The sequence below is a fragment of the Camelus bactrianus genome, chromosome 14, assembly GCF_048773025.1.
Source record: "Camelus bactrianus isolate YW-2024 breed Bactrian camel chromosome 14, ASM4877302v1, whole genome shotgun sequence".
Taxonomy (NCBI): Eukaryota; Metazoa; Chordata; class Mammalia; order Artiodactyla; family Camelidae; genus Camelus; species Camelus bactrianus.
Window position 1 is genome coordinate 8,338,408 of NC_133552.1, and position 25,650 is coordinate 8,364,057.

Below are 25,650 nucleotides of genomic sequence, written 5' to 3' on the forward strand. Positions count from 1 at the left end.
CCTGATAATCCAACATTTTGGGGCTAGAATGCCTTTTGAGGTCTTAAAAGAATTATTTTATTTTATAAGAAGAGCAACAGAGAAATTAAATACTTGGCTTAAGATCATAGGACTTGTTGATGGCTAGCTCCTGATTCCTTGCCAGGCCAAATTTCTGACACCAGGATACACTGAGAACTTGAGAAACTTTGAAATAGTTTTGTTTGGTGAGGAAATTTTCAATGAAATTCAACAAATGTTTATTGAGTACTTTCTACCAAGTGGAGCTAATGCAACCTTAAGGCCCAGCCCTTTCAAAAAGTTCTGCTCAGTGTACCAGCTGGAGTGGATTGGAAAGAGGCAGTAGGACTAGATTGGGAATATCTGTGTTTAGAACATCATAGGGAGAGGATAGAAGGCCAGTTGGATGAGGGAGTGATGACGGGCAGCTGATAGAGGAATGGGAAGATTCCAGAGATGCTCATCGGCACAAGGGGTCAACATTTCAGGGCTGAGGATCTGTAAACCATGGCAATGACTCTCACCAGATTATGGAGTGGAAAATGTTTGCTTTCCTTAAACCCTCAGGACCTAACCTGAGCATTTCTACTTCCTCTGCACCCACAACCTCCAAACTCTGTCTTCTGGAATAATTAGACCCACATGACATCCAGCTGCAGATTCAGCCCCAAGCTAGTCTTGCCTAAGTCAGGAAGAATTTAAGAAGCCACGCTCAATTCCAAGGGGTCACAGTATAAGTTATTACATTCTCTGAACTAGAGCTCCAAATACCAATAACAGGCTCCTTGTTCCTGAGACCAATCTTTCTTAAATTGCCTCTCCACCCACAAAACGTGTGCCAATCTCTGGACTGGATTCGTATGTCAGGACTCACCTGCCCAGGATTTATCATCGCTCTAGAGATGGTATCAGCCCAGGTATCCCTTATCCAAGCCTGAGAGAATCCTCAGGGGCAGGCAGCTGCCTAGGCTCTTTAAGTAGCACCTGCTTCCAGTTCCTGTTTGTCTTTCCATCCAGCCTCACTTTGTTCGGAGCCTTGCTTTTGTTTTAGATTCAGCAAGACCTGCTTACCAAGTACTACTAGAGGTCTCATTTGAATTATTGGCTCTGTCAAGGCTCTTTCTACCATAGTTAATTATCTCATTCCTGGTTGCATCACAAGATCCCACAAAAGCTAAAGTCACCTCTAGAGTATAATTTGTTTAAACAGTAAAATTTAGAGTTTGTTTTTCACTAGACCTTACTAAAATACTAGGATTACTTTTAAAAATTATTTATTTTTCAAATTGTGGTAAAATATAAGTAAAATTTGCTATTTTAACCAAATGTCCAGTTTAGTGGCATTAAGTACATTCATTTTGTTATGCAACCCTCACCACCATCCATCTTCAGAACTTTTTTATCTTCCCCAACTGAAATTCTATACCCATTAAACACTAACTCCCCATTTTTCCTCTCCCCCCAGTCCTTGGCAGTTACCATTATACCCTCAGTCTCTGTGAATTTGACCACTCTAGGAACCTCGCATGAGTAGAATCATACAATATTTGTCCATTTATGACTGGCTTAGTTCATTTAGCTTAGTTCATAATGTCTTCAAGTTTCATCCATGTTGTAACAGGTACTAGATTGTACTTTCTTAGTAAAGGTGAATAACATTTCATCATATGTATATACTGCATTTTGTTTATCCATTCGTCTGTTGATGGTCACTTGAGTTGCTTCCACCTTTTGGCTATTGTGGATAATGCTGCTAGGAACTTGTGTGTACAAATGTATGCCCTAGTTCTTGCTTTCAATTCTTTTGCATGTATACCCAGAAATGAAATTGCTGGATCATATGGTGATTTGATGTTTAATTTTTTGAGGAACCTCTATACTATTTTAGAATTTCTTTTTAAATCTGACATTGAATAGTAATGTCTTGCCACCCTCGTTTTCATTTATATGTATTTCAAAGATAACAGTAAAATGACTCTGACTGTGTATATACTGATTGTTTGTGAGAGAATGTTTCATTATCTATGAAAGAGAGCTTAAGTGTGTTGAAGTTTGGGTGAATAACAGGGTATGAGAGTTGAACAGAAAGTGGAAAACCCCTATCCAGTAAGACCTGAATAATGTGGATCATCTGGAGATCTTGTAACTGTGGAAATCCACTAAGTGACTTTAACAACCCCTCCCTAGCATAATGCAGTGCTTTATATAAGGATATGGTGAGTTGAAAATAAAATGGATCACAAGGTTTAAATTTTTTTTCATAGACAGTTTAAATTATAATGAGAGCAGAGTTTGAAATCCTTTAAGGTTAAGAAGGAAAGTGTTAATATCATATAAGAAGTTATCCCTAATTTCAGTTATACCTGACTTTCTAAAAACATTGGAAATCTTCAATCTAAGATAAATGAGATGTGCATATATAGATGAACTCTAAACAAATGACTTAATGTGTGCCCTAAGGAACAGATTCACTCATGTTTTTTGCAGTTTATTGCAAAATAATAAAGCAGCAAGCTGGAAAAGTCTTGTTTTGTCAGCATGGCATGGGTTTTAGTAATTATGGAATGGCCAGATTTAAATCCCAGTGATTTAATCATATCCTAAAATACTCTCCTACAAATTGTTGCAAGATGGCTCTGCTAAAACAAACAAACACAGCTCTGAGTTTCTACAAATTATGTTGAAACTTAACCATTATAACAGCCAATTCTTTGTTCATGTGCTGTTCATTCTTTAGATTATACTTCTCTCTGGGATTTGTAATCTGAGTTTGAAATCAGATGCTCTGCCAGATATTACCCAATTGACTGAAGTCCAAGGACTAGCCCATTATATAATTTGTGAGTTGATTGTTCTGAGCTCTGATTTATTAAGCTGATGGCTAATTTTGTCATTAGGGGTTGCCTGTACCTGGAGATAGGACATCCATGCATTCACTGTAGAAAACTGAAAAATTATATTTGTTTTGATCATCATGTTTCAAAGGCTAATTGTTGGTATTTTCATTATTTCTATTATGGACAGAAAGCCCCAAGTAAAGGGGTTAAATCCCCAAATTATATTTATAACCTTTTAAAAATGCTTTATTCTACTAAAGTTTATCATTTCATGGTTTAGGTCATGAACCCCCATAGTAATAATAAATGGCATAAAGGAATGTCTGCAACATGTGTATCATTACTGACCATTACTCTCATGTGGTTCTGTGTTCTTGGTTAAGAGAATTATCAAGACTCTTCCCATTTAGTCACACCACCTTTATTCCATTACATGGTAGGTTAGGCAGTAGGTATTGGTGAAATATAGATGAATAAGATTTGGTCCTTTCCCTCGAGAAGCTCAAACTCTAGTTAGGTAGAAGTTGGATGAATGTTAGTGGCTATTAGTTGGTAGATCTGAACAATGACATATCTTGTTGACAGAAAAATAAATGAGTGTCTGATAATGCTATTTATTCTACGACTTTTCTTCAACAGCCTGCCTATCAGTCATGCCATCTTTGCCACTGAATCCCAGCCTCTAGGGCACTCCTGACGTTGCCACCAAGGGGCTCATGATCTTTTCTCCACTGGCTGACATTAATGTCCTTTCCTGCTATACCATTTCTTCTACTCCCAGAGATTTTGTACCCTATAGCCCACCCAAACAGCCCCCTTTGAACTTAGTCCTCCCTGGAACCACCACATAGTAAGAGAAAAACCTGGTTTGATGGGTGTGAAATTTCCCTAGGAACATTCAGTGTGAGGATAGAAACAAAAAGACAGAGGGTAGAGGATCAAATTTTGAATCAAACTCTATCCTCAGATGTCTCTGAAGGAAAATCTCATAATTGTGCCCTTAGGCTCCAACTCAGATGAATGATTTTTAGCTCATTTAGTTCATTAATGTCTCTTTGTTCATTCATCTATCCCATTAATACTGTATTTTATTATAATAATTTGCTTATGCATCTATCACCCCTGTTTAAGACCAAGGTCCTCAAGTATGGAAATAGTGGTAATATCATATAATATGACAGAAAAAGTCTTAGTTTTTCATAACTTCCATCAGTAACATGTCCCTCTTTTTTTTTTTTTTATGAAGATAACTGATACTTTCTCATATGAAAAGAATGAGTAAAGACATCTTCAAAAATTTTTTGCCAATTTTTTAACTGATCTGTAACTCATAATCTAAATTTTAAAAATTCATCTGAAATGCAGACACAGCTTCATGACAAATCTCTTAGCTCCTAAATTGTCATCCCTAAATGTCTAGATAGAAATTCTGGAAGCGCCCTTAGTCAGGAGCTGGGTCTTTTTCATCTTTGGGTCACTAACTTGTAAATCCATGCCTAGAAAGCAGTAGCCCTCCTTAAGTGTTTCCTGAATGATTCATGATCGTAAGAAATCTGGACCTCAAGAGCTTTCTTTCCTTTCTAACAAGCTAAGGAAATATTCACAATTTGCCACGATGGAGGAAAGTCTCTGGAAGTGATATCTGCAAGGAGGGAATTTCAAATGTGGAAACTTCAATAAAAAAATCATCCAGTGCTTTCTCTTTCAACTTCCCTTGAGAAATAGCCCCATCCTTGTCCTGTTGTGCTTGGTTTTATTTTAAGCATCCTGACACAAACAAAGTTTATTTTTTGTTCTCATTAATTTATTTGAAAAGCAGCAATTAAGGAAACATTGAGTGCCAGCCTTAAAACTTGTCGCATGGTCCCGTGAACTCCCTCTGCACTGATTATACTCATAGTGCTGGAACTAGACCCTTTCTCTTAAGGAGCACAAAGGCTTCCAAAGAAACACATCTCAAACTCTTTTCTAGCTTGAAATCATGTGAGAAGTTTGAGGATTTCAGCAACACCCTTAGAAAAAGTTTCCTACTCCTTTTTTCCTTTTATACACACTTCACTATTTTTATTAGTTACTTAATAACTTTCACCAGTTTCCTTATTAATAAATAAAACATCTTTCCTGGAAGCTCAGGTGAAGTTAATTGGCTCTACTCTCCTCATTAAGCTTTTGGAAAACAGCATGGACAAATAATCCTAAATTACTGTGCCTTGCCAACCACAAACACTTTCTACAAGCAGGTCTTTTTTATGGAGCAATTCCAATCAAAAGCAACAAATTTTAAAGAGGCAGTGCACAGTGACTATGAACTAGCAATGAAAGAGAGACAGATAGAGAAACCCACTGAGAGACGGAGAGAGAAAACGAAGACTTCTTTTTAATAGATGCCAGCTGATAAATGTGGAAGGAATATAGAACTAAGAAAATCACCATTTTGCAACTCTCAATATTAATACATGATGCTGGCAAGATCCGGATCAACAATGGATGCTAAAACTATTGGCTGAAAGGTTGTTGTGAAATTGAATATTCACATGATTTCAAAGTTTCACAATGTAGATTTCTTACAAATGACAAATGGAAAATGTACCTTTATAATGAAGCGATCTGGTAATCACCGTCTTAACTAGGTGATCAAACAGCCTCACCAAAAAGTAAACTACCTGATTTTATTTGCTATCATCTGACTTTGTTTGATTTGATATAATAAGTATACAATATCACCTGTGCAATTTTCTTGGTAAATATGTTTAGCCTATATCAAATTATGAAGAAACTATATACAAATTTAGGGTGTGGGACGTTCCAGAAGATACTAATCTGGACTCAAAAAAAGTCGATGTCATGAAAAACAGAATAGGGAGAGGACTATTCCAGATAAACATGATCAAATAGACCAAAAACAAACAAACAAACAAAAAAAGAGAAAAAAAAGGAAGAAAGGAAGGAAGGAAAGAAGAAAGAAACGTATAGTGCAAATCTTAATTGGATCTAGTATTTTAAAAATCTGTAAAAGACAGTATTAAGACAATTGGAGAACTTAAATACATGATACATTATATGATAGTCAATTTACTTAAGTCTCATGGGTAGTTGTTGAGGGCATTTTGGGTATAAGAATATATATATAATAAGATACAATATAAAATAAAGTATTCATGAGTTGCTATTTTTTAAGTAACTAAATAGTTTAGCATAAAAATGCATATTTATCTGTGTTTTATATTTGTGTATGTACGTATATATACACAAATATACATATACCCATATACATAGAAAAAAGCAAATGGGTAAAATGTTAATTTGGGAATCTAGGTGAAGGTTTTGTGATATTCATATTCTATTTTCTCTGTGGACTTAAATTTTTTCAATGTGAAAACTGAGAGAAAACAAGGAAATTATATATAAACTTTTGACCAAAAGCAGTACAATCAGTTAATACTGTTATAAAAATTTATAAATCAGCCTTAAAAAAACCCCTGTTTTTACCTATTTTTTACCTATTGCCATTTAATAGGTCTGTGATATTAGATGGAGCGCTTAACCTCTGAATGAATTTTTCTAATCTATAAAATGGGAGATGATGCTCATAAAAAAACAGGACAAAGAAACCAGGGCTATCCCCAAACTTGGGTTTGAATATCCTCCTCTATGTACTATAGTATGAAAGGAGAAAATGCTCACATTATTGTCACTTTCCTCTCATCCCTTCCCTTTCTCAAGTAAAACTTGGATCAAAAAAAGAAAAGCACCTTTCAATTTTCAATAAAATGATAATTCTACTCGTGTCTTTTGGTGGATAATTGCCATGTGCAGCTCAGGACATAGTGGAAGATTTAAGATAAAGAAACTGGAAAATTGTTGTTGCCCTTAATGATTACATCTATTTGATGCATTATGATAGAGAATAAGGTTAAACTCAATTAACCATTTTTTCCCCATGTTTCAGAGTGTTGTTTTATTCTGCTGTGGCCAGCATACCTTGATTTCTGTTGCTAGGAAACCTAGAAGGCTCTTTTAGTCCTCATGGAAACCATGCTCAATGTAGTCACTTGGCTGATTCTTTATTTTATTCTTTATTCTTTATTCTTTGTTGAAGACCACCTCAAACCCTTGCAAGGTAGAATAGCAGTGGAAGCTGTTCTAGCCCTAGGGGCACAGTGGAAGTGCTTCAGGGCTTACTGGGGTTGGGACAGAGTGGAGGGGGCAATACTACTTTCTTCCTCAGCAGGGCTGTTCCACTTTGATCTGCTTTTATGTTAGACTCCATTTGAAGAAAATGCTTTATTGGGAGAGAGAATAATTTTTTTTTAAGTCCCTGATCTGAATCTCTGAGAAGTGACTTGCCCAGCGTTACACAGTTCGTAAACACCAAGGCTGTAGACTAAGCAGGTTCTTTTGACTAAATTGTTTTCCATTATCTCACACTTCCTGTTACTAGTACTGAACACGCAATATAAAAAACTACACATAATAGCAATGTTTAAAGATAATATGAGATATCAGGAACAATGCTCCATGCTAGTGGATTTGAGAAGTTTGACAAATGGATGATTTCCTAGAACAGTGCTAGCATAGTGTAGTCAGCGGACTGGTTGGTGAACTATTTGTTACCAGCCTGCAGTGAAGTAAGTACAGAAGTTAAGGATAAGTACTTAGAATCTGAGAAATAACTTTTTTATATGGATACAACATCCAAGCACATAATTTTGCATTTTATGAAAGCATTGGTCTGTGTGAATTAGAAAACCGTAACTTAACACAACTAGTGCAAGGAGAAATAGGAAATCTAAACAGACTTACAGCCATTTATAAAAATGGATCAATGGATCAAAATCTACCACCCTTAAAAACCCTCCAGTCCAAAATGTTTTATATGCAAATTCTCCCAAATTTCCACTGAATGAATTATATCTATTTTATATAAGCTCTCCCAGAGATCAGAACAACAGGAAAAGTAACAACTCGTTTTATGAGGAAAATGTGATCTCATACCTGAACTATCAAGGACAATTCATGAAAAGAAAACTATAGGCCAGTCTTGCTCATGACAAGAGATACAAAAAAATTCTAAATAAAATATTAGGAAATCAAGTCCTACATATATTATTATTAAGTATTAAATTTGAAAATTCTATTAACATGTCAAAACATTGACCAATAAAAGGGAAAAATAACACATAATAGATAAAGAGAAGGAAGTGCTGAAAAACAAACAGTTCATGAAAAGAAAAATCACTAGCCCGTTAGAAAAAAATATTCTTAAAATGTATCATTTAAATCTGTTATAAATGTCAACATCAAAAATAAAACAAAAGCATGCTTTAAAATCAGGAAATAGAAAATTTTCTGGCTATCTTTGTTTCTTTTCTGATGGTGCAGATGATGGGGGGAGAGGGCACCATTATACTTAGAAAGGCAGAACAAAACTTTCATCATTGACATAATTGTCCACACAGAAAATCTTAGAACTTATGCAAATCAGTGGAACAAATAAGGAATTTTGAATTTTATCAAGATACTGCATATAATATAAAAATATTGTTTGCATTAGTATAAATGAGCAAAAAATAGACAATATAATTATAAGAGACAGTTTATATTAGTAGCTAAATTGATAAACTGTCTAGAAATAAATCTTATAAAAATATGCAATATTTCTAAAGAAAACATTTATAAAAGTTTACTGAAAGATATAAAAGAAGACCTTATTAATGGAGAGATCCATTGTTTTCATGTATGAAAACACTCAACATTACAAAGGTGTCAATTCTCTCCAAATTAACTCATAAATTCAATATAATTACAGCTATGTTCTCATCAGGATTTTCTGAGGAACTGGACAAGCTGATTCTACAGTCTTATGGAAGAGTAAAAGGTCAACAAAAGCTAAGAACATCTAGGAGAAAGAAAAGTCAGGGAAGGAAGAAGAGGAAGAGAAAGATAAAAATTATTTATAAGACTTTTAATAACACTAATGTAATTCTAAAAGTGTAGTACTGGTTTAAAGAGAAAAACTGATTAATGAGAGTGTCTAAAAATAGACCCCAAAAATATTAGGAAACTTGTTATATGACAGGTGACATTATGAGTCAGTGGGAAAGGGTAGAGTTTTCAACAAATAGTGTGGGACAATTGATTTTATATATGAAAAAAGATAAAACTAAGCCCCTATTTCATGACATAAAAATTCACATTCCCAGATGGCTTAAAGGTTGGAAAAAAAAATCCTTAGAAAAAACATGGAAGAATCTTTAGGATATAAAACTAAACAAAGAGTTCTTAAAAAACAAAAACAAAAACAAAAACAAACATATGGACCAATGGAACAGAATAGAGAGCCCAGAAATGAACCCACAAACTTTTGTTCAACTAATCTTTGACAAAGGAGGTAAGAATATACAATGGAATCAAGACAGTCTCTTCAGCAAATGGTGTTGGGAAAACTGGACAGCAACATGTAAATCAGTGAAGCTAGAACACTGCCTTACACCATACACAAAAATCAACTCAAAATGGATCAAAGACTTAAGACAAGATACAATAAATCTCCTAGAAGAAAATATAGGCAAAACATTATCTTACATACATCTCAAAATGTTCTCCTAGGGCAGTCTACCCAAGCAATAGAAATAAAAGCAAGAATAAACAAATGGGACCTAATGAAACTTACAAGCTTCTGCACAGCAAAGGAAACCATAAGTAGAACAAAACAACAACCTACGAAATGGAAGAAAATTTTTGCAAACGATGAAACCAACAAAGACTTGATCTCCAGAATATAAAAGCAGCTCATATGACTTAATAAGAAAAAAACAAACAACCGAATCCAAAAATGGGCAGACCTAAACAAGCAATTCTCCAAGGAAGAAATACAAATGATCAATAGGCATATGAAAAAATACTCAATATCACTAATTATCAGAGAAATGCAAATCAAAACTATGATGAGGTATCACCTTATACCAGTCAGAATGGTGAATGGCCATCATTCAGAAATCCACAAATGACAAATGCTGAAGAGGCTGTGGGGAAAAGGGAGCCCTCCTACACTGCTGGTGGGAATGACATTTGGTGCAGCCATTGTGGAAAACAGTATGGGGATTCCTCAAAAGTTTAGGAATAGACTTACCATATGACCCAGGAATCCTGCTCCTGGGTATATATCCAGAAGGAACCCTACTTCTAAAAGACACCTGCACCCCAATGTTCATAGCAGCACTATTTACAATAGCCAAGACATGGAAACAGCCTAAATGTCCATCAACAGATGACTGGATAAAGAAGAGGTGATATATTTATACAATAGAATACTATTCAGCCATAACAACCGACAACATAATGCCATTTGCAGCAACATGGATGCTCCTGGAGAATGTCATTCTAAGTGAAGTAAGCCAGAAAGAGAAAGAAAAATACCATATGAGATCGCTCATATGTGGAATCTAAAAAACAAAATGCACATAAATACAGAACAGAAACAGACTCATAGACACAGAATACAAACTTGTGGTTGCCAAGGGGGCGGGGGGTGCTAAGGGACATACTGGGATTTCAAAATTTGTAGATACTGACAGGCATATGCAGAATAGATAAACAAGATTACACTGTATGGCACAGGAAAGTGTATACAAGGTCTTGTGGTAGCTCACAGTGAAAAAAAATGTGACAATGAATATATGTATGTTCATGTATAACTGAAAAGTTGTGCTCTACACTGTAATTTGACACAACATTGTAAAATGACTATAACTCAATTTTAAAAAGTTAAAAAAATCATAAAATACCAGTAAATTATAGGGGAAAAGATTAATAAATTTAACTACATTAAAAAATAAATTTTAACTACATTAAAAATTAAGACACCATAAAGTGAAAAGGAAAGTCATAGACTGGGAAAATATATAGGAACCACATATAAATCCCCAATTTATAAAGAATCCCTTCAATACATAGTAGAAATGCAGCTGAATGAAGAGGCAATTTAAAAAGCAAGAAGCACAAATGGACAATAGCATATGAAAATACACTCAGCTTCACCAGTTACCAGGGAATTGAGAAATAAAAAAGTGAGGTACTATGTGAAACTACCACCAAAACATAATTAAGCTGATGACATCAAATTTTGGTGAAAATATTAGACATTGCTGGCGGGCTTGTAAATTAGTATAACCTTCTTGGAGAGCCATTTGCCATTATCTGCTGAAGATGAGACTGGACTGTGGCTCAGCAATTGAATTCTAATTTACTCGGAGTTTACCTCAATAAACACTAGACGTATGGGCAAGGATAAGTGTACAAGCATGTTGATTGTATTTTTGGTAAGAAAAGAAAAGTGGGGAAAATGCATGCCCTTGAATAGGAGTCTAGATTTTTAAATATTTTTTTATTTGAAGGAATATTAAATAATCTTAGGGCTAGATTTACTAATATTCACAATGATTCAAAAACAGTTTGGTTACAAAAAGTAAAATTTTATAAGCTATATAAACTATATCATTTATGTAAGTTTGAAAAAACACACAAGATCATTTTTATGAATAAAAACGTGATAAAAGTCCTAGAGGCCACATGGAATGATCCATACCAACTTCAAGCAGGGAAAGATGAAAGATGTGGAGATTTACTGTACCTTCAAGGTTTTATTTCTTTAACAAAACAGAACAAGATCTGTTTCCAATAATGGTAACCTGTAAACATCATGGTGATGGGTGCACGAGTGTCATGATTTACTGTACTTTGGTTTCACTGTTAAAAAGCAAAATTACTCATTTGATTTTGATTTTAAAAAGGGAGAGACATGGAGTGAGAAAACCGTTGACACTCGGGGACACAGCCCTGCACTAGCCCTGGTCTGTTCTCAGAGCCTCGGGCCCCCTGCTGAGCCTAGAGTAAGCTCAGGCATTTCACCAGGGGACCTGACCAAGCCTGGCCATTGGCTGGTAATGTCTATCAGGAGCCTTGCACAGAGAGCACCTGCCAGGGGCACTGCTGAGTTCTCTGCTCCTGCCCCTGGCAGCTCGGCTCTGTCCTCCTCCTCTGGGGAGCCCTGGAAGGCCTGATACCAGAGTGAATGAAAAGACACAGCGGTGGCACAAAGATTCATGGCCAGAGACCAAGACACACAGGAAGTTATAAGAGAAAAAAGGGTTCTGTTTCAGCTCCACCCACTGACCTTTTTGTGGGTGAGCTTTCAGTGAAAGAGCAACATCTGAATGCTCGGAGGGATGGCTTTGTAACCTGGGGGAAGGACGCCGCTTCTAAGTATAATTGATGCGGCTTTCCTGCCTTTGGGGGGATCCATTTTCCACCACGTAATCTTCCTATTGTCCACACTGATTCCTGTTTGGTTTGGCAAGGTTAACTGCTGGCAGGCCTCCTCAGAGCTGAATTCTTCATCCTCTGCTGTGCAGGGATTACTGAAGGAACAACAAGCTTTCCCTCACTCTCCAGAACGTGAGCCAAGTGCGACACAAATTGTGAAACTTGTTTCTGGTTACCAGGAAGACCTAAAGAAATCCTAATGAAGCAAAAAGGTTGACAAAAATCTTTCCAACATTTAAAACAAAAAAGGTATTTTTTAGGTCTTAGATTTATGGAGGTCAATTCTCCAACTCCCAGCCAGACTTTCAAACCTCCTATTCTTTGCACTATGTTATTTAAATACACTATAAATACCCTCCATTGCTCTAATAGCAGGTCCATGTTGTGCAAGACAGCCATGGTCTGAAGACCTTGTTGAATTGGAAAGAGGCAAAAGTTCCGTTTCTGGCACATAAACTTGAATTAGGACCAGGGTAAGAGCGCCAAAGAAGTTCACATGCTGATGGCTAGACAAACAGGTCATTTATTTGGAAAGACTTTGAATCCTTTCCCAGAGTAAAATGCAGCCCTTTATACTCAGCAGGCTTGGAATAAAAGCTTCTTAACTGACTTGATGAGTGTCCTGAATTTTAGGGTGTAGGAGAGTGCTTCTGATAACTTGGAAATGGAGGAAAGGTGGAAAACCAGGGCCTGGAAAGGGGATTTCCTCATGGGCTTCCTGCCCCCATGATATTTTCTTCTTGTGTTTTGAGTGAGGGTTTATACTGTTTGTTGAAAGTATTATCTCTTTGTGACAAACCTCAAGTCTGAGAAGAAAACGCAAAAGAAATGACGAGAAAATGGGATATATATCCTCCTGGATAAAACTTACAAAAGCCATAGACATCAATCAATCAGATTTACTGAATAAATATGATATACTAGGCCCTTTGCTAGGTTCTAAGATGAGAAATATGACTAAGACACAGTCTTTGCGTTTGAAGAGTGGTGGGGGGTGTGCAGGCTATATGGAGAGAAAGGAATAGTGATGATCCAGTTGTGTGTGTATTCTAACAGTGGTGGTTTCAGCCCTGCCAGAGGGCAGAGCTGGCAAGTCCAAGTGCCCTGGACTGGGCACCTGCACGCTCCCCAGGGCCCCTGTGTTTGCTCTGCTCTGCTTACTGTCTATAGGCCTCTGCCAATCACTTCTGGACCACTGGGCTCTGGTGCTTCTTCTCCATTCTAGCCAGCAGGGAAACTCCTTCCACTTCCTGAGACTAGTTCATTTGCAGAGATATCCTAAAATAGCACTATTGGGCTCTTAATGGCAGAGTTCTTTCCACTCTCAACAGCCCTCCCCTTCTAAGGGGGTCCTGCCAGGGCCTCCCTCAGTCCAAACAAAAAGTCTCTCTTCCTTAAGACACGTGCTTGACTTTCCTTTGGCAGAAAATTGCAAAAAAAAAAAAAAAAAGGCACAAATTTACTATGTAAATGATATTTTCCTATGTGTGTCCTTGTTTGGTACATGACCTGAATAGCTAGACATGGTGATCCAGCACTGCAGGATAGAAAAGAAGCTGCGTCAGAGGAAAGCCAGGCATAGCTTCCCCTGAGATGCCTCCTCCCTGCATCATGCAAGCCTTGGTGTTTGAATGCAGAGACCAGCCCACCCTTCGAGACTTTAAGACTTCTCCATGGAGCGTCACTTTAGGGAACCTATTTTCTTTTCCTCCTGTCTAGTCTCCTCTGGAGGACCATACTCTATGGCCATCAGACAGACCTGTGCATGTCTTGATTCAAATATCTCAATCAATTTATCCTTCAAAGGGCTTCTGGTCTGGGAACTCCCAAAACTCCTGAGGGTGGGACTTCTCAGATTATATGAAAGACCCTGTATGGTCCTAACTTCATAGCAACCCTGTCAGAGGCTCATCTCGACCTACCCCCAAACGATCCATTATGCAATTAAAAGCAGTTTAAAAATAGCCTAGTAGAGACCCCCCTGTGTCTGAAAGAACTCTTCTGAGTGACTTGGAAGTTCAAGTTGAGGTATTGAGTTTGAGTCAGAATCAGCCTCTTCTCCTTTTCTCAGAATTGTGTTGAAATGAATGGACTCTGCTAGATACTGGCCTGTGTTGGGGCTGGTGGGGGTGGTGGTGGCGTGGCAGGTACAAAGATGGATGGAAATAGCTGCAGCCCTCAAGCAGCAAATAGGGAGGAGAACATATCACATTCATAGCTTCCATTTTCATATATACCAGTACCCATAACTTTGAGAGGTAGTTATTATTATGTATAATTTATAGTTAAAGAGGCTGAGGCTCAGACAGGGAAGTCTAAACTTGCACAGGTGGTATGAGTTGAAGTGGGGCCTGCAACGGATTCCTCTGTTCTAAATCTTCTCTCTCCTCACAAGTGGAGGCTGTCGCTATAGTCCAGAGAGGAAAAGAGCCTGATTAGTGTCACAACAGTGGTGCAAACAGAGTTGTGGGCACAGAGCAAGAGCCATATACGTCCCTGAGGGCGAGGTGAGATGGGGTGTCCACTGTCCACTGGCAAGGTCAGGGGAAAAGGCAATTTGGTGTGAGGAATGTCCCCAGCACAGCCATAGATGAGAAGGGAGAATTTCAGGCCTGGTTGGAGAACCCCAAGTGACTAGTCAAGCATGACCAGTCTGGATTGTGTGCAGGGCACAGACATAGAAGGAGGAGTGAGGTGAGGGAGGTGGTCGCAGGCCAGGCTGCTGAGTGCACCATGAGCTCAGTAAGCACCGGGAGCCACTGAGGGAAGGACAGCTCAGCTTTGGGCTTGAGAGGGGAGACGTCAATTTAATAGAAGGGTGAAGAAGTGATTATTGGAAGGGACAGAACTTCCAGATGCTATCAGGGCCAAGTAAGAAAGTAGGAAGGGGTGTCCTCTCAACTAGGGTAGTGTTTCTGGTCTCAACAGTGGGACCAGAAAGCAGAGAGCTCTGTGGGATTGCTAGAAATATCTCGTATCTATTCTTGGAGATTCAGAAAGGGACATAAATTTATGCATTCAGCAATTCCTTAGTTCTTTCTTCAGTGGAGGAATCCTATTTATTGGACATCCCCTTTTGTGGAAGCCAATTATACTTTTTAAAAATACAGCATATTAATAAAGCAGAGTTGCTCTGGCTACAGAGAGGTGCTTGGGTGCCTGAAGCACCAGCTTCCCCAGGTGTGCTCAGGCTTAGCTTGAAAGTCACATCTCAGGTGGGATTCAAGTGCTGCCTAAATGCACCTTATCCTTGTGGACACATTATCTCTGTTTTTGTTTTGTTTTCTAGAAAATTGAATGTAGCCTCTTTTACACTGTCTGTGACTGATCCTAGCCAAATATTGCTCTGTAAAAGTTTTGCAGTCTCAGGACTCAGGAAGATGCCTGGTCCCACTGAGACAAATGTTAGTCTTGCTTGCATCTCCAGCCAACCAACCAGTCACACTTCTACATGCTGGGAGGCAGCAGTGACCGACGGGCCAGTCTCTGAACTCAAGGAGCATATAAACTAGTGAGAAGACAAAATAAATTCACGTGAGCAAGTAATACTTTTAGATATCATTAATCAAGTCCTTTATAAAATAAAGTGATATGATTGAGAGCAAAGGAGGCAGGGAAATCTGAGGAGGTGGTGTTTGAACTGTGGTCTGAAAGAAGGAGGAAGTCCCATGTACATGTGAGAGATGGGCATTTTAAATTGCAGGACCAGCAAGGGCCAAGCCCATGAGCCTAGAATCACTCTGTGTGTTGAGAGTCAAAACAAAGCCTGTGTGCTGGGGAATGGCGAGTAGGTAGGAAAGGGATAGCAGATGGGGTTCCCCTTTGGCAGAGGCAGATCAATAGGGCCATACAACTGGCACAATGAGTGGGATTTCATTCTAAATATTTTTTGGAGTTTGTCAGGGGAGTGAAATGATCTGGTTTGCATTGTTACCCAGGCTGCTGGAAAATTGACCAGACAATGGACTGTAAAGGGACAACAGTGGAAGGAGAGAGGCCAGTTAGGCAAGAGAGGATGGTGACTTGGGCTACAGTTGAATTAATTGGACAATAGGCTTTGATTGATTTTGAGATGTTTTTTGGAGGTCGTCAATAGAATTTACTAGTGAAATTCAGTGGGGATGTTATAAAACAAGATTAATCCATTAGAACCCCTATATTTTTGTCTTGAGAGATTTGATGGATGGTGGCGCCATTTACAGAATTAGGGAGGACCTGGGCTGGGAGTTGATTTAGCCTAGGGCATGGGTTGGGAAGTGCGGATAGGAGTCAGTAGTTCTGCTTTGGCTCCTAAGTAGCTGAAATCCAAGAAGAGAAGCTGAGTGGGCAGTTGGAGGCTGGTACTCAGAGTAAAATTGGGCTGGAGATATTAATTTTTAAACTTAAAAGATCAGTCAGTAATATCTGTGAGTGCTTACCATGTGCTCCACACCATGGGAAGAAAAAATACTTTCTATTGTCAGAAAAGTGCTTCTCCATTGAGAGCTGGTTCCCCGAATTGTACAGAACAAGGCAGAGCAGGACTACACCTTTGGGCAGGATAGTGAGATGGAACACCCACCTGTTTCTGAGAAGAAACTTTCTAGGGTAACCATCTGGCATCCTTTGCAGAGTGCCAGATCTTTGGCACAAATCTGTCTAAAACAACAACACAATTAAGCTTCTGTGAACCATGGTGCTGTGTAAATCCATAGTGTTAGAGATATCATCTTGACATCTAGGTACCATTCCAACAGCATCACATTGCACCCAAACAAAGAGGCCTTTCAGTGTTGTCTGTGTTCAACCTCAGATGGAAATAGCTATGTGGGAAAACAGATTTCTCACGGGTTGTAAGTACCGTTCAGACCAATTAATACTTACTATGTACCTGTAATATCTCCAAGTTACTTTCTTTGAAACAACTCTTGTTGTTGCCAGTCCTTAAATGAATCAGTTTAATGTTAACAATGTAGTACTATCATTATTTATATTATTTGTGCTATTTATGTTGTGTTGTATTATGTAACATTTCTAACTCTGCAGAAGCAGCTGTGCCAAGCATATTAAAGATACATTTCTTGTCAGAATTAGATTTACTTAAAAAAAAATAAGAAAAGAAGGAAGGCAGAAAGGCAAGAAAGAAAGGAGGGAGGGAGGGAAGGAAGGAGGAAGGGAAGAAGGAAGGAAGGAAGAAAGGAAGGAAGGAAAAAAGAGAAAGAAAGAGAGAGAAAGAAAGGAAGAAAGAAAGAAAAAGAAAGAAAAGATCTTTAAGGTGAGACCTACAGGGACAGGTAGTATGCTGGTGGTTTTAGTAATCAGCACCAAAATAATTAGACAATAAAAATGTTCTGCTTTTCCTTCCGCATGTCTATCATCCTTAGGATGCCAGTCTCAGAAATCTAGACTAGGGGAGTTTTGAGAATTGTTCATATATCTATCCATCCATCTATTAATTCACCGAAAGGGGGATACTTCAGTGATGGTGGGTCAGGGCAAAGGAAAAGTCTATGATACGTCACGTGGGCATTGTCCTAGACACTGGGGTATTTGTTCATTCTCTCAGCAATTTATATATTGCCTACCATGAGCCGAACACTGTGAGGCATTGAAGATACACTTGTAAAGAAGAGCTATGGTATCCACCCTTAAATTAGTTTATGCTTTAGTAATTAAATAAGTAATTACCTGGACATTAATAAGCAATAAAATATGTAACTACAGGAATATTTGAGTTAATTGTGACAGTGCTACAAAGGAAAGCTACAAAGTCTAGTTGTTTCTTGGTATCTGTGGAGGAATTGGTTTCAGGACCCCTGAGGATATCAAAATCTGGGCATGCTCAAGTCCGTTATATAAAATGGTATATAGTGTTTGCTTATCACCTATGTATATCCCCCATATACTTTAAATTACCTGTAGATTACTTATAATACCTAATGCAATGTAAATGCTGTGAAAATAGTTGCCAGTGCACAGGAAATTTAAGTTTTGCTTTTTGGAACTTTTTGGAATTTTTTCTGAATATATTGATCTGTTATTGGTTGAACCTGGGGATGTGGAACCCGCAGATAACAACAGTCAATGGGAATACATAACAAGAGGACCTCTCCTGGGGTGGGAAGAAAGAGTAGATGGGGAAGTGTTCCTTGAGGAAACGATGTTTCATTTGACACCTGGATGATACGTAAAGTGGAGCCAGGAAAAGGGGCATTGGGCAAGGAGGAAGAGGAAGTAGCCCTAAAGGAACTGTGGACCTCCGTCTAGGTAGGACACATCCTTTAATAAGTGCGTACAACCTGATGTTATCAGTGTCATAAGCATAGTTTAAAATGGAACTAAGGACATAGAGTTCTTTTATTCTTAGTTTATGTTACTCCATTCCTAGGTCTTTGTTTTATTTCTATTTTACTTTTGTTTTTTAATTTAGGCCACCTGGCTACTAGCTCCATCACCTAGGTGTGCAAACTTGGGTTGATACAGTAGTCCTGTCCTGTAAGAGTCTTGTGAGGATTAAATGGGATGACAGTGTCCAGCAAAGTGTCCAGGGCTCAGGGGGTTTGGTTCTGCTTTCCTTGTACGTAAGCAATCAGTGTGCTGTCCATGCTCGTAAACAACATAGGAGCGGGGCGATATCAGAGAACACTTGAGAAATGAAGAGGTATTTGCCTTAGTCTTGAATTGACGGCAGGTTTTCAAAAAGTGTCAATGATGCCGAAAATTGAGGGGGGAGGGAAGGTTTGGGGAGCCATTATATTATGCTAAAAGACACAGGAACAGGATGGTATGCACAGGGGATATTCCAGTTATGCCACAGTGCAAGGGAAATGGAGGGTTGAGTGAAGAATGAGTCTGCATAACTATGTTGGAACCAGATTACTTTGACCTTTGAATGACAAGCTAAAGAATGTTTATTTTATCTTACAAGCAATAAGGAGTCATTTAACGTTTTTGAATAGGAAGAAAAGATTGCCTTAGACAATATAATTGTGCAGAATGAATGGAGAAAAGAGAGTTTAGAGGCATTGATAACGTTTAGGAGAATTTATCTAGGCACAACTTAGGGTGAGTGCAGCAAGGAGAAACAGATGGGAAGAGACTGTAAGCCAAGACCTGATTGTATCTGGTAATGGGGTCTATGTGAGGGCTGAGAGAGGAGAGGGCTCTCTAAGGACAAAGCCTCAGTGGAACAATTAACACCAACAGGATGTCAGCAAGAGCTGCTGCTTCCGCGGTCTCTCCTTTTCTACTCCTCCAAAAGAGTGGAAGTAGGATTCGACTTCAGAAATCTTAGGGAGTTATGGCATATTGAGAAGAAAATGCTCAATGGTCTGCTGGAATGAACAGCTAGACTTGGGCCAATTGATTTGGGCTACCTAAAAAAGACGAGTTTGGCAATCATTTAGTTAATGGTTGAAACTATAGAAATCCAAGAGTTCAGAGCCGTAGAACCCTAACATTGAGAAAACAGGAGGCAGAGGCAACTATAAAATGGACAAGAAGTAACCCAGGAGCTAGGAGACAACTTACGAAAACAAAGAGTTTTTTTTTTCCTTTTCTGAAGAATTTGAGGGGGCATGATGATGACACTGTTGTTTTGAAAATGTCAAATGCTTCACAGAAATCCAGAACAGCGAGAACTTTAAAAGGGCCAGGAATTAAGGGGAATAGCATGTAAAAGTATTAGTGTGAGGGAAATGGGGCATGTGGTGGTTCTGTTTTAGATCAGGGAGGACTTCTCTGAAATGGCAGAATTTGTATTGAGTTCTAAATGACATGAGGAACTGTGTCCATGCAAAGAGCAAGAGATGGTTCTAGGTAGATGGAAGAGCAGAATTTCTAAGGCTGGAGCAAGTTTGGCACAAGTAATGAGGAACAGAAAAAGGTTGGTACAGTTGGAATGAGCATTCTAATTGTCAGGTCAAAATGATAGGATATTCTACAATGACCTTCCCTCAAAGCATTAACTATCCATTGACAGATTTTGTACCTGTCAACTTCATTATTTAGCATATTTCTGTAAAAGTAAGTCAGGTCATCCCCAAAAACCTATCAATAAACTCTAACAACACATATTTATTGAGCAAGCACTTGTATGTGCCAGTCACTATTCTAGTACTAAGAATAAATCAGTGAACAAAACAAACAAAATGTCATGTCCTTTGGCACATTCATTCCAATGGGAGTGATACAAAAAACAAAACAAAAAAGAGTAAAATATATAGTATGTTAGATTGTGAGAAGTGCTAAGGAGAAAAATAATGTTAGGGAAAGACATAGAAAGTTTTTTCCACCCATCTCTCTACTGATCCAGTTGTTCATACCTCTATTCACACATATATCCATCCATCCTACATTAATGGATTACAGGCCAGGCATTGACGATACAAATTAAATTGTGAGACTTCTTCTTCCAGTCATGACAGAGTTACTGCTACCAGATTTGTTCTGTGGCGTAGCATAAAACTGAAAAAAAAGATATATGAAGTTTTCCACAGTTGAGTAGCAAGCAATCTTTGAGATGAGGAAATATGAGATAAGGCCCCTGTTTCCTGAGGGGGGCAAGCTCTGGACCAAAGTGCAGGGAGGTGGAGTACAGGCAGAGCACAGTGATTTTGCTGAGCTGTGGAGGCTAAGACAAGGTTCAGGACTACTGGAGCATCTGGAACTCTGAGGGCTGGATCCTAGAAAGAAGGGATCTGAGGAGAGCAGGGACCCTAGGAACCTGTGAATGTGTTTTCACTGAATCCTTGATTGAAGACCAAGTTATTCATTCAGAAGGGGTAATTCTGTGAGTCTTAAAAGAGAATGATTGCTTTGGGGCTGAGAGCAGAACAAGAAATATTAGAAGTTACATAAACCTGGAAGACAGAATTCTGTCCCAGTTAGACTTTTAGACATCTCTGAGAACCTTGCACATTTAGTTCAGTCCCCCTAAAGCACCACACCCTATGAGCAAAGACCACACCCCAGATAAAAGCCATACCCTAGGACTGAAGACAAAACTGGACTAGACCAGCCCTGACAAAGAACCAAACCAACTTTGACAGGACAGAAAGGATTCCAAGTTATTTTTTAATCATTTGCCAAAAAACAGCTATGCAGTAAAGGTCATAAATATTGCAATTAAGTGAAAAAGAAAGAAAGAAAAACCATAAAGATGGAAAATGTAGAAGTAAAACTGTGTTTTGAAGATGACATGATTATGCAGAGAATCCTAGTCGATCTATAAAAAAGCTACTAGAAGTAACAAGTTAATTTAGCATGGTTCCAGAATACAAGGCCACAATACAAAAAGCAACTTTATTTCTATATTCCAGCAGCAAAACAGCTTGGAATGAAATTTAAAATGGATTTTAAAATGCCTAATTAAAACATTTAAAAGTTGGCTCATGAAAGACATTGTTAAGTACATGAAAAGGCAAGCTGCAGACTGGGAGAAAATACTTGTTTTATGAACACATACATCACACGTAATATATTTATAATAAGAAAACAAATAAATCAATTAAAAAATAGGCCAAAGACTTGGAAAGATGCTTCACATTAGAAGATGTAAGAATAGTCAATGAGCTCATGAAAAGATGGCCAACATCATTCCTTATCAGGGAAATGCAACTGAATACATCAATATAGCACTTCATGCTGACTAGAATGGCTAAAATTTTTAAAAGTCTCATGTACCAACTGTTGGAGAGGATGTAGAATAACTAGAGCTCATAACCATTCTGGCAAAGTTTGGCAGTCTTTTATGAATATATATATATATATATTCACAGTGGGATATTTATGTGCGTGCGTGTGTGTGTGTGTATACCACACACACACCAACCAGCAAACCCATTCCTAGAAATGAAAATGTATGCTTACAGAAAGACATATTAGAGAATGTTCATAGTAGCTTTTTAAAAATAACAATCACAAACTAGAAACAAGGCAAACAACTCACACTAGAAATAACATAAATGTCTTTCAACAAAATGGAGAAACAACTTGTGGTGTATTCATACAATGGAGTGCTAATCAGTAACAAAACCAGTGAGCTACTGATGCATGGCAGTTTGTAAATGCTTGTGAAACAACCTTCTTTTCCTTCAAGACTTGGCTCCAGTGTCTGCTACCCTGGGATCGATCTTTGAGGTCTGTGGCCTCACTGCAGGCAGAGTGAGGTGCCGTCTCTCCTGTAATTCAACGGTTGTATCTTACGTATGCTCATCTGTATCACTGTGCTTAAAACAGCATTGTGAATACTTGTTTTCTTTCCCATCTACCTTATCAGACTAAGAACCCCTTGAAGTCAGTGATGGTCTTACGCATCTCTAAATCCCCAACATCCTGCCCAGCACTGGACACAATGTGTGTATATATATATATATATATATATATATATATATATATATATATCAATCAATATTTGTGAAACAATTAAGGGACACCACAGATGTACCTTTTATTTCCTTTGAGTCTCCTGAGGCCAGTACAGTAGGGATTCTATTATTATTATTATTCAATAATAATAATAAAATAATAAGTGAATCTCATTACTTGGGTGTTAGTAACTAGAAAGCTGGATTGGGTTTCTATCCCAATATTTGTTTTTATCACCAACAGTTTGGCCAGGTCAGTTACAGACAATTTAGTTTAATCCACGTCAACTTGTCCAAGGTCATACAACTAGTCTGATGTCAGAGTTGGGACCTGGGTTACTGACTGTTCTTCCGACCTCATAGGAGCAAGTGTGGTGTGTCAGAATGCCTGCAAGGGGGTGTCATCCTGTTTGGCCGGGCCACGTTGGCAGCAGTGGGAGGTATGTTGGGCAGTGCCATCCTGAGGACAGTTGCTGTGCTGTTGCTTCCTGAATGCAGCCTGGTCCTTGCCCTTTGAAGGGCATAGCAGAACTCTTTTTCTGAGAGCTGAGTAGGGTCAAGCCCAGACACAGGCGTGAGTGGAGGACAGATGGGGAGTGGGTGGGCATTTTTGCCTCTTCATGCTTGAGAGGGCAGTAAGAAATTATCTTCCTAGAGATAAAGGCATGGATAGAAACCAAATCTGTCTTTAGCTACAACTATAACCTTAGCAATAATCTAAAATATATTCTAAACTTGGACGTAGGAAATTGATAATAGTGTCTAAGAACAAACACATTAAGTAATTGTAATAATGTTACTGGTTAGAAGGTAACTTCATTTACCTAATGCTACCAGAAGAATACTTAAATGTATATTCCATTCATAGTCATTAAGAACATTCCATTTAAAATAATTCTGTTCTGATTTGGCCTTATATATTGCTTCTTGTAGAACGTAAACAAGAAAATATTACACAGAATGCTCTTGGCGTTGTCTATGGATAGGCTGTACTTATTCAGGGAACATCCAGTATCAGATGCGATGATACCAAAGATAGAGGAGGAGAACGGAATGAATGGGGGGAGATTTTTTAAGGGTAGAAGTCAAACTGCCTAATATTTTCATCCTCTCCGCTGAACAGATCTTGTCTTCCTTCAGTAACTCAAGCTTCCCCCCATCTTCCAGTCTATCCCCTCTTGCTGATCTTTAGCAGCGTGTGAATCTGATGAAAGAAGGGCAATAAAGCGTGAACGACCAGTGAGTAGGCTTAGCCTCCGGTATTTGAGAAAGCACTTGGTGTAATCTAAAGCCAAATAAAGCTGTCGTCACTTCCCTCTCAAAAGAGGAGCTGTTGATCCAAGTGGCTCTCTAATTTTGGAATGTGTAGGGAAGTATTTTCTATCAGTAGGATCATATAATCTCCCTGGCCAACTCTACAAAGTCATCTAAGAAACATGTTACTCACGCTCCATTCTTATCTTTACAAGTAGAACTATATGCCACCAGGCTGAATGTTATCATACTTGAAGAAAGAGTATGAATTAGTCCAATGCATATCCCAACTTGAAAATGGCAAGTCTGGAATATGGAGACTCACCTGTATTTGAGTTCCTGTTGAGAAGCCTGCACTTTTTGATTATATGTTGCCTGTCTGTAAATTACTAGATTGACCCTCCACTGGGTCCAAAAAAAAAAAAAAAAAATCTTGGCCACCAGGGCCAAAGGATCAATAAACTTTGAGTAATATAATTACAAAATTGGTTCTAATAAAGGAAAATAGAATAAACCTGCTTCAAATTTCATCAAACATTCTTCCTCTCTCTATTTTGACAATTATTAAACATTGTAATATTTCATTGTACTTTTCTGCTTAAATCTAGACAGTGCCAATTTGGCATTTATTTTTCCACATGGAATTATTTTTTGAATGGCCACAAAGCACATTCTATAGTGTAAATCAGCCTAGATTTATTCTGCATAATTTTAGGTCATTTCTAAGACAATATTTTTTCAGTTTGATAGGGTAATGAGTTTAAATGAATACATCTTTTCCTATCCTTGGAGTCACACACACACACACTTCCAATGTTTTCCTTTCATTTATTCCAGAAATTAAACTAGAGATGCCTCTTCTTTATTCTTTCTCCTTTGTACATAGCACTAATAAATTTGTTCATTAATAAATAGCCCAGTTGCTTTTCTTCCAGCCATTTTTCCCCTCCAGACCAAAGTTGCTTCTGAGCAACTTTAAAGTTCAAGTATTAAGAATGAGTCAGAATGAGTCCTTTCTCTTTTACTCAGAATTATATTAAAATGAACCTGTTCTAATTGGGATTAAGGTAGTTAACTTCAGCTTCAGTCAACAGGAACCTCACATAATGTGGGTAAATTTGGCATAGCTCAACCAATTCTGTGTGCAGAAGGGGCAGCATAAAGAGTATTGACTTTTGTTGTTGTTGTTGTTGATCAATTGCTGACAGTGGTTTGAGTAGAGGACTCAAATAGGAAGGCTAAGAAGAAAGTACCCCTTCTCACTATGATACCCACCCTGCACCTCCACGACAAATCATCAGGCAGGTATGACCAACATGACTGAACTTTCATCTCTCAGCCCTGGAGGGGCACTCCATTATGGGGGATGCACAGAGGTTTTTGAATCAGACGGACTGAGTTCAAATTCCAGCTCAGTCTCCTGCTTGCTTCTGATGTTATCAAAGCTGCGTAACTCAGCCAGATATCCATCTCTGAGTTTCAGTTTCTGTAGAATGAAGGTGGAAATAACTGCTGTGGTAGTGAGGTTTCCATGCGGGGTTTGCTCGGTGCCGACAGTCTGTACATGCCAGCTGCTACGTGATTATGATTACTGTGGGGCTCTTTCAAAAGAGGCTCACCAGCAGCTTCTTAGACTTGTTGAGCTTAAGACTCCCTGTGAAGGCAGGAGCCTGGGTTTAAGTGGTCTAAATAGACAGTTCCACTTCTGGCATGCCTTGGTTTGCAGGCTAGATCCCCAAGTTGACTCCTTCTCCAGTTCAGGCTACCACGACCAATGGCCAAACACCATGTAAAGCAGAGTTTAGAAGTACGGAGTTCACTTCTAATTACACTTCATTGGTAAAACAATAGCAAAGTCGGTTCATTAGTAAATTAATACATAGTCAACT